General features: G+C 38.2%; 1 pseudogene; it reads left to right on the top strand.

Moving 5' to 3' along the window:
- The first annotated feature begins 999 nt into the window (after positions 1-999).
- Positions 1,000-4,276, top strand: LOC132235809 (eukaryotic peptide chain release factor subunit 1-like; annotated as a pseudogene).
- The last annotated feature ends 5,367 nt before the right edge of the window (positions 4,277-9,643 follow it).

The raw sequence follows: 9,643 nt of genomic DNA, 5'->3' as shown, positions 1-9,643 counted from the left end.
GCCTCTGTAGGTTTTCCTCTGTGCCTGCTCACCTGGGATGGCTTCAGTCAAGGACTCATAAGATTCGGAAGAGGAAATAGATATGAAACAACACAAGAACAATAGATTCCTTTAGTATCTCCATCCTTCCTGCGGTCCACCACCCCTGCAATACTCCTTTGCATCCCTGGACTGGTTGTTAGGGTGTGAAATTAAAATAGAAATACCACAAAGGGAGGAGAGCCTACTACCTAAAATCAAGCTCTCAAAAGGGGGCGAAATAGGCATGGGCTGAGCAAGGCGTCCATGCCATTAGCTGCACCAACAAAATCAAACCCAACGTGCAGCCAAAGCTTTCTGTGTCACTTCCATGTTTTATTAAACAACACACAGCCTGTCAGGCCATGTAACTGGCGCTGCTTTCTGTACAGAGACCAAGTGAATTCAAAGAGCCACTCCGGTGTGTGGCAACCTCATATTTAGGTCTTTCTACCCACACTGGCCACGTTTCTATGTCCCTCTGCACACACTGCTGACCCGAAACACATGCTTATGTGCTATGTGATTTGTAAAAACACATAAACTCTCACAGAGCAGAATGAAATTAATCTGAAGTAGAATCACAAACACTTAATAAACAAAAACATGAAAAAAGGTGAGATAGGTTGCTGATTACCAAACTAGTTATGTGTTTTTGTACCACATCACAGCACACATTTTCTAATTTGCTTATGAAGGTATTCAAAATGACAATTTCCAGACTACTCTTATTTAACTGATCTGCACCAACTTTGGCTTAGGCATTTTTACTTTAGGACAGATACTATTATCACCTTTAAAAAGCAACCTCTTTGCCCAGCTGCTGTGGCTCAGTGGTTGAGTGTCAACCTATGAACCAGGAGGTCATGGTTCCATTCCAGGTCAGGGTACATGCTCAGGTTACAAGCTCAATCCCCAGTGTGGGGTATGCAAGAAGCAGCCGATCAATAATTCTCTCTTGAGGGAGAAGGACATGAGAACATGGCAGACGACCCCAATGCTGTGGATAGGAATGTGGAGATCTGGAAGATCAAGAAGCTGATTAAGAGCTTGGAGGCAGCCTGCAGGGAGAGTGGAAGAAGGAAAGACAGAGAGAAACATCGATGTGAGAGAAACACATCGATTGGTTGCCTCCTACACAAGCCCCGACCAGGGCCCAGGCCAGGGAGGAGCCTGCAACCAAGCAATGGCACAAGCATGGTATCATTGATCATTCCTCCCAAAGACCAGATTTCACGAGTGGCAAAAATGTTAGCAGATGACAATTAATATTTGACAAAGGAGGCAAGAACATACAATGGAGCCAAGATAGTCTCTTCAATAAATGGTGTTGGGAAAATTGGACAGATATATGCAAGAAAATGAAACTAGACCACCAACTTACACCATACACAAAAATAAACTCAAAATGGATAAAGGACTTAAATGTACGACAGGATACCATAAAAATTCTAGAAGAATCCAAAGGCAAGAAAATCTCAGACATATGCCGAAGCAATTTCTTCACTGATACAGCTCCTAGGGCACTTGAAACTAAAGAAAAAATGAACAAATGGGACTACATCAAAATAAAAAGCTTCTGCACAGCAAAAGAAACCATCAACAAAACAACGAGAAAACCCACTGTGTGGGAAAACATATTTGCCAATGACATATCTGATAAGGGCCTAATCTCCAAAATTTATAGGGAACTCATACAACTTAACAAAAGGAAGATAAACAATCCAATCAAAAAATGGGCAAAGGACCTAAATAGACACCTTTCAAAAGAGGACATTCAGAAAGCCAAGAGACATATGAAAACATGCTCAAAGTCACTAATCATCCGAGAGATGCAAATCAAAACAGCAATGAGGTACCATCTCACACTTGTCAGACTGGCTATCATCAACAAATCAACAAACGACAAGTGCTGGAGAGGATGTGGAGAAAAAGGAACACTTGTGCACTGCTGGTGGGAATGCAGACTGGTGCAGCCACTATGGAAGACAGTATGGAGTTTCCTTAAAAAACTGAAAATGGAACTCCCATTTGACCCTGTGATCCCACTTCTAGGAATATATCCCAAGAAACCAGAAACACCAATCAGAAAGGATATATCCACCCCTATGTTCATAGCAGCACAATTCACCATAGCTAAGATCTGGAAACAGCCTAAGTGCCCATCAGTAGATGAATGGATTAGAAAACTGTGGTACATCTACACGATGGAATACTATGCTGCTGTAAAAAGGAAGGAACTCTTACCATTTGCAACGTCATGGATGGAACTGGAGAGCATTATGCTAAGTGAAATAAGCCAGTCAATAAAGGAAAAATACCACATGATCTCACTCATTCATGGACAATAGAGACCATTATAAACTTTTGAACAATAATAGATACAGAGGCAGAGCTGCCTCAAACAGATTGTCAAACCGCAGCGGGAAGGCCGGGGAGGGTTGGGGGGCAGGAGGTAGGGGGGTAAGAGATCAACTAAAGGACTTGTATGCATGCATATAAGCATAACCAATGGACATAAGACACTGGGTGATAGGGGAGGCTAGGGGACTGTCTAGGGCGGGGGGATAAAATGGATACATATGTAATACCCTTTGTAATACTTTAAGCAATAAAAAAATAAATAAATAAATAAAAAAGAAAAAAAAAATGTTAGCAGATGAGTTTGGAACTGCGTCTAACATTAAGTCACGAGTAAACAGCCTTTCAGTCCTGGGAGCCATTACATCTGTACAACAAAGATTCAAACTTTATAACCAAGTATCTCCAAATGGCCTGGTTGTGTACTATGGTACAATTGTAACACAAGAAGGAAAAGAAAGTCAACATTGACTTTGAACCTTTCAAACCAATTAATAAAACATCATTGTATCTGTCTGACAACAAATTCCATACAGAGACTCTTACAGCACTACTTTCAGATGACAGCAAATTTGGCTTCATTGTAATGTATGGTAGTGGCGCACTTTTTGGCACACTCCAAGGAACCACGAGAGAAGTCTTGCACAAATGCACTGTGGATCTCCCAAAGAAACGTGGTAGAGGTCAGCCAGCCTTGCATTTTGCCCATTTAAAGAATGGAAAAGCAACATAACTATGTTCAGAAAGTAGCTGAGACTGCTGAGCAGCTGTTTATTTCTGGGGACAACGTGAATGTGGCTGGTCTCGTTTTAGCTGGATCTGCTGACTCTAAAACTGAATTAAGTCAATCTCACATATTTGATCAGAATTTGCAATTGAAAGTTTTAAAATTAGTTGATATATCCTATGGTGGTGAAAATGAATTCAACCAAGCTATTGAGTTATCTACTGAAGTCCTCTCCATCGTGAAATTCATTCAAAAGAAGAAAGTCATAGGATGATACTTTGATGAAATCAGCCAGGATAAAGGCAAGTACTGTTTTGGAGTTGAAGATACCCTAAAGGCTGTAGAAATTCTAATAGTCTACAAAAATCTGGATATAATGAGATACATCCTCCATTGCCAAGGCACAGAAGAGGAGAAAATTCTCTATATAACTCCAGAACAAGAGAAGGATAAATCTCATTTCACAGACAAAGAGACAGAACAAGAACATGAACTAATTGAGAGCATGCCCTTGCTGGAGTGGTTTGCTAATAAACTTAAAAAAATTGGAGCTACATTGGAAGTGGTCACAGTTAAGTCACAAGGAGGATCCCAATTTGTGAAAGGAATTGGAGGTATCTTGCGGTACCAAGTAGATTCCCAGGGAATTGAATACCAAGGAAAAGACAACTTTTTTGACCTTGATGACTACTAGGTAGTCGACATGGGTCCGGCAAAATGTGCCTCACCCTCCAGCATCCAACCCAAGGAGCATACCCGTGGTGGAATCCAAACAGATCCCTGCCTTACAATTGGAACATTTCCAGAACTTAATCCATGAGCATTGGATACTGAAAAGAAAACAGAAACAAAACCAGACCAAACCCTACACTTTGGTTTGTCATGGTGTCAGCGCAGCAGCAGCCTACAACTAAGTTCCTAAATGCCACTTTGGACTAATTTACACAAGAATCCCAGTTTTTACTTTTACTCAATGGTGAAATTGGTTGCTCTTTTATTTTATGAAAAAAAAATGATTTTTTAACCTACATACATAAAAGCAAAAATACTTTAACTACTGTAAACCTTCAAAAGTTAATAGAAATAAGATCATATTGAATTGTTTCTTATTTTGATTGGAAAAAATTAAATTACTGCATTTCACAGTGACGCATTTACATGGCATTCTCAGCTTAGACTGCATAAGAAGAAATATGTGTTGAAATGTTGGGGAAAAAGTAATCCTCTCTCATCATTGATGATTCTATATCCCCCGTCCTCTCTGAAATAAAAAATATATTTTTTTAAAAAGCAACCTCTGTAATTGTACCCATTTCTAAAATACCTGTAGAATGTATTGGAATAACAATTAAACCAGCTAATGGGAGAAAGGAAGAATATTAAATAGCTATTCCAGAATCTCTCTTCTTCCCTGTGTTGCCAGCCTCTTATTGCTCAGGAGATAATTCGTATTAAAAACCTGAGCTTAGTAGCCTTATTAGGTAATGCAAAATCAACTCATATGGGGCAAAATGGCAAGGATGTCTCCTCTGTGTTTATAATTTAATATCTTCCTGAAACGAACCAGCAAATGACACTCATGTTTCTGATGCAATGCTCTTTAAAAATGTTCTTCAAAAACCTGTAAGTTGATTTTTGTTATTACTACCAATGCATAGACTGACTAGAGTAAGTGATCTTTTCCTACACAAAAGCCCCAAACTCCCATGTAATCTGTGACCCCAGGTTTGTTGCCTGAAAAAAGCAGTGTGTTGGTTATAAGATGGGCTTATATATTTTTCCCCTGCAGGTGCTTCTCTTTTGGGTTACAGTATAGTTAGAATGGAGTCCACAGGTATATTCATGACAGTGGAAAAAACCTGTTCACCTAATGTTCCAGATCCAGATCAGATAAAGCCATTTTCAAAAATTTCACATCTGTTACCTCAGTTTGATTTTTTAAAATTTGAAATGCAATTTCGCCTCTGGCTTCTGGGTAGTCACATTAAGTTAATCACTCCAACAGTAAGAAAGAATAAGGCAGAAAACAAAAAAGAATTAAGCATAGCGCCCCTGGCCATTCCTGAGGGAATCATGTGGCCACAGCCTCCTTCCTTCGGAAAGGGAAATCCTTTGCTACAGGGAATGGGTTTTAAAAAAGAAAAGTCTTGTAGTTTTATGCATAGAGAGATGAAGTGTCAAATCTATATATATAAAAGCCTAAGTGACCAGTCAACCAGTCACTATGATGACACACTGACCACAAGGGGGCAGGTGCTCAATGCAGGAGCTGCCCCCTGGTGGTCAGTGCACTCCCACAGCCAACCTCTTGCGGTCCCTCCCTCTGGCCCCAATTGCCAGCCAGGCCAAGGGATCCCACCTGTGCATGAATTCGTGCACTGGGCCTCTAGTAGATATATAAAAACAATCTCAAAGAAGAAAGTTTCCCTCTGGTCAGTGGAGTGAGCTAGAAGTGAGGAGGGGGAAGCAAGCACAGGAAAGATTCCATCCTTTCCGGACAAAATGTGTGTCTATTTTCAAGTGTTTCAAACTTTTTTATCTTCCAGAATTTTAATAAATCACTAAAATTGCTTAAATGGTTATAATAGAACCGACAAAAAAGATCCTTAATAGTTTTAAGAGCATGATTCTTTTCACAGCATGTATCTTTGAATAATTTTATAGAGATGGAGAAAATGACAGCTTGCTTTTAACTACTTTTTCTGCTTTTTTATCTAGAAACATAAAATCCATGCACTTTGTGCAGTTACTTCACATACATGTTACTAATATATCTACTTAATAGCTAATTCTAGTGTCACCCCAATAGATCGTGTATGCAAAATAGTTTCAATTTTACTACTGTTTCCCAATGGCCACATCCTAAAGCATAACTCACTGACCAGTGTACATAAACCAGTATATACAAGTACACTGTACAGAATTGTTAAGGCAAGGAAAAAAATCTCCTTTTACATATTCAGAGATTCACAATATGGGATATGTCAGACTAGAGCAGATTAGATGACAAACAGAACAGCCAGGGAGGGTGATTCTGAAATATGTCTGTTAAGTAAAATCCCAGGTCAAAGGGCTTGAGACTTTGGGAAATATTTATGCTTTTCTGTAGCATACTACATAAGTATGTAAAAAATACTTATGTTCTTCTGTGGGAGGCTGGTAAGAGGATTCCAGTCAGGAAAGAGACCCGCTTCAACCATCTGCAGTGAGTGACTTGTGACCGGACTCGCTTCATGTCTAGATGTAATATATACATTTTTAATTGCTAAGGGTTAGAAAAATGTCTTTACCTAGAGCCTAGTTGTCTTCTATCTAGTTGATTACTGTGGCATATCGAAGAAACATAAAAGTGAAAACTCAGGCATGAAGTATTCCTTCCTCTTTTCTCCAACATTGCTAAACACATTTAAGCAGTTCCACAAGATTTAATAGTCCATGTAGAAAATTCCATTGTAGGTAAGAATAACTCCATTCAGACAATTCGATGATGATTAGATGGTCTGCTAATAGTGGATTACATTTCACAAAGTATTTTCAGAAACATTAACTCACATAATGCTTATTGCAATTCTGTGAACATTAAATGGGCACTAATATTATAATACTCATTTTATAGGAGTAAACTGAGCATTCAAAAGACTAATTAACCCCAGCTCACATAGGTAGCTAGAATTGGGATGTGAACACAGTATCAAGCAACGATTAAAAGACTTACTTTGAAGTCAAAAATAAGGGGACTTCAAATATTGGCTTTGACTTGAGACTATAAACTGTGCCTCAGTTTCCCCTTGCACAGAAAGGGGAAAATCTTAGGATACCTTACAGAGCTGTTGAAAGGACTAAATAAGAATGTTTGAAAACATGTAGCACAGTGGATCACATAAAGAGCATTGAAATGGGAGACAATGTTATTTTGGCCATATGGCTGGGGAATGGCCCAGTTGCAGGAGATGAGCTACCTGCATCAGACCTGTGTGTCATCCCTCTTTCAAACTGGGAATATTGACATTAAAAGTACTACACAGCCCTGGCTGGTATAGCTCAGTTGGTTGGAACATCATCCTGTGTACGGAAGGGTTGTGGGTTAGATCCCATTCAGTGCACACACACAGGCTGTGGGTTTAATCTCTGGTTGGGGCACAAGGCAACCAATTGATGTTTCTCTCTCACATCTATGTTTCTCTTTCTCCCTCACCCTTCCTCTCTCTCTAAAATTATTTTAAAAAGACAAATATCCTCTCTGGTTGGCATGGCTCAGTGGTTGAGCCTCAACTTAGGAACCAGGAGGTCACAGTCCGGTTCCCTGTCAGGGCACATGCCCAGGTTTGGGCTTGATCCCCAGGGGGTCCATGCAGGAGGCAGCCAATCAATGATTCTCTCTCATCATTGATGTTTCTATCTCTCTCTCCCTTCCTCTCTGAAATCAATAAAAAATATATTTTTTTAAAAACATATCCTTGGGTGATGATTTAAAAAAAAAAACTACACAAAAATGGTACCATGCTTAAGATTTAAACTAGAAAAAAACAAAAAAACTCATGGGAAATATATTGGGAAATAATAAGTCTTCACAATTCCTTTTCCAAGTTTACAATCATTTCTTAACACCATTAAAAATGACTGGTGAACCCTAACCGGTTTGGCTCAGTGGATAGAGCGTCGGCCTGCGGACTGAAGGGTCCCAGTTCGAATCGTAGCGGGCACGTCCCCAGTAAGGAGTGTGCAGGAGGCAGCTGATTGATGTTTCTCTCTCATCAATGTTTCTAACTCTCTATCCCTCTCCCTTCCTCTGTAATTAAACAAATAAAAGGCAGAGATGGATTGTTTTATATTTCCACTGCTGGTTCTTCAAGTCAGTTACTCAAGAGTTACTCAAGGGCTCTGTGTGCGAAATATTTTACCATCTGATCTATGTTTTAATTTATTTATGGCACGTACACACCCAAAATCATGTTTCTGGGCAAAAATGGTCAATGACAGCCCTACTAAAATGTTGAACAGAATCAAAACTCTCTGCACTTTTCTCGTATTTTAAGTGTGCAAATTTTCTGTGGATTCGGACTCTCATCACCACAAAGAAAAACAAGTGAAAACAGCTACTGTAACCATTTCTCCCACCTTATGTCCACGAAGCATAAAACCATCACTAGTGAATATAGTAGAATCTCAAAATGAATAAAAAGGCAATCCTGGGTTGTAAAAAGGAGAATCAAAATATGCTGTGTACTGTTTCTATAGACAATGTTCAACGTTTTCTGAACATGTCTGAATATACCAGTTAGGTTCTCTTTTTTTTTCTTTCTTTCTTTTTCAAGATAATGACCAATTTCTGAGAAACTGATAAGTACCTAAAACTCACAAATAGCTTTCCAAAATATTAGGAACGCAGCACAGAAGCTTGCCATAAAAATAGGGCCCTTACATAAATAAGTTCTCACTTCTAAGTAGATTTTAATTGTTCACTTCAATCTTTTAGACTTTTCTTCAGCTTTATCTGATTTATCAATTAATAGTCATTTGAAAAAGTAAAACTAAGAGTGGAGGAAACTTCTTTGACATCCTTGGGGCCTCAGGAGACCACACAGCACCGTTCTATTGAGATAACTCTAAATAATTTTCACATGAATGGCTAAAGTGCAGAAATGTATAATTTATTAGGATTTAAATAAATCACAGGGAGAGAAGTGCTTTAGTCATTGGCAGAAAATTTTTCAAAAAATATAAAATTATGATTCTAAGAAATTAAGTTCTATGTGTAAAATTTTCCCCCATCTTTAGTATTTCAAAGGAAAAACATGTTGATAATGCTTTAAGAACGGCACACATTATTTTTAGCATTTGATGACAGCAAAATATTTTTCAATGACACATTCCAAATTTTAGGGGTAAACATCTTTCTAAAGCATGTACTGTAACCAGGAGAATGTTATAATCATTTTGTCTCAGCAATTTTCCTGACACACTTACCATATTGGAAATATTCCCAATGGCTACTGAATTTTGTCAAGAGTAAAAGTCTTTCTCTGTTGTATTATTAGAACATGCCTATTTTCTCAGGGTTGTCAAAGAATAAAAAGCCCCCTTTCTCCAAGGGTGCTTACATCTTTTTTTCTTTTTTTTTGAGATGACAATTACTACCATACCATTAGGAGTCAATAAACATTTTATAGTTACCAAAATAGCTAAAATTAGAAACCCATAAGGATTTAGAATGGCATTGCTAAACTAAGAAACCTGAACATGTAAAAGTCAGATAATTCTATAAACAATAGAACATGAACACCAGTTTTATTCATTGAGAATATATTATTTTTTGAAAAAATCTATGGCATAAACATAACTATAAATGAACACTGCTATTCTCAGCACTTTCTGCCTAGAAAATTCAGTATACTATATGAAAACATCATTAAATAAAAGCATGTAACTTATTTATGTGCAACATGATTTTTTTAATGCCAAGGTTAAAAGGAAGAAGGCACCAGCAATATTAAAAAACACAAAGAAACAAGGTAGAAATATTGCAAGATTATCATA

This window comes from Myotis daubentonii, chromosome 5 (genome assembly GCF_963259705.1).
Source record: "Myotis daubentonii chromosome 5, mMyoDau2.1, whole genome shotgun sequence".
NCBI lineage: Eukaryota > Metazoa > Chordata > Mammalia > Chiroptera > Vespertilionidae > Myotis > Myotis daubentonii.
The sequence above is the reverse complement of the archived record's forward strand: the minus strand, read 5'-3'. Positions and strand labels throughout refer to the sequence as shown.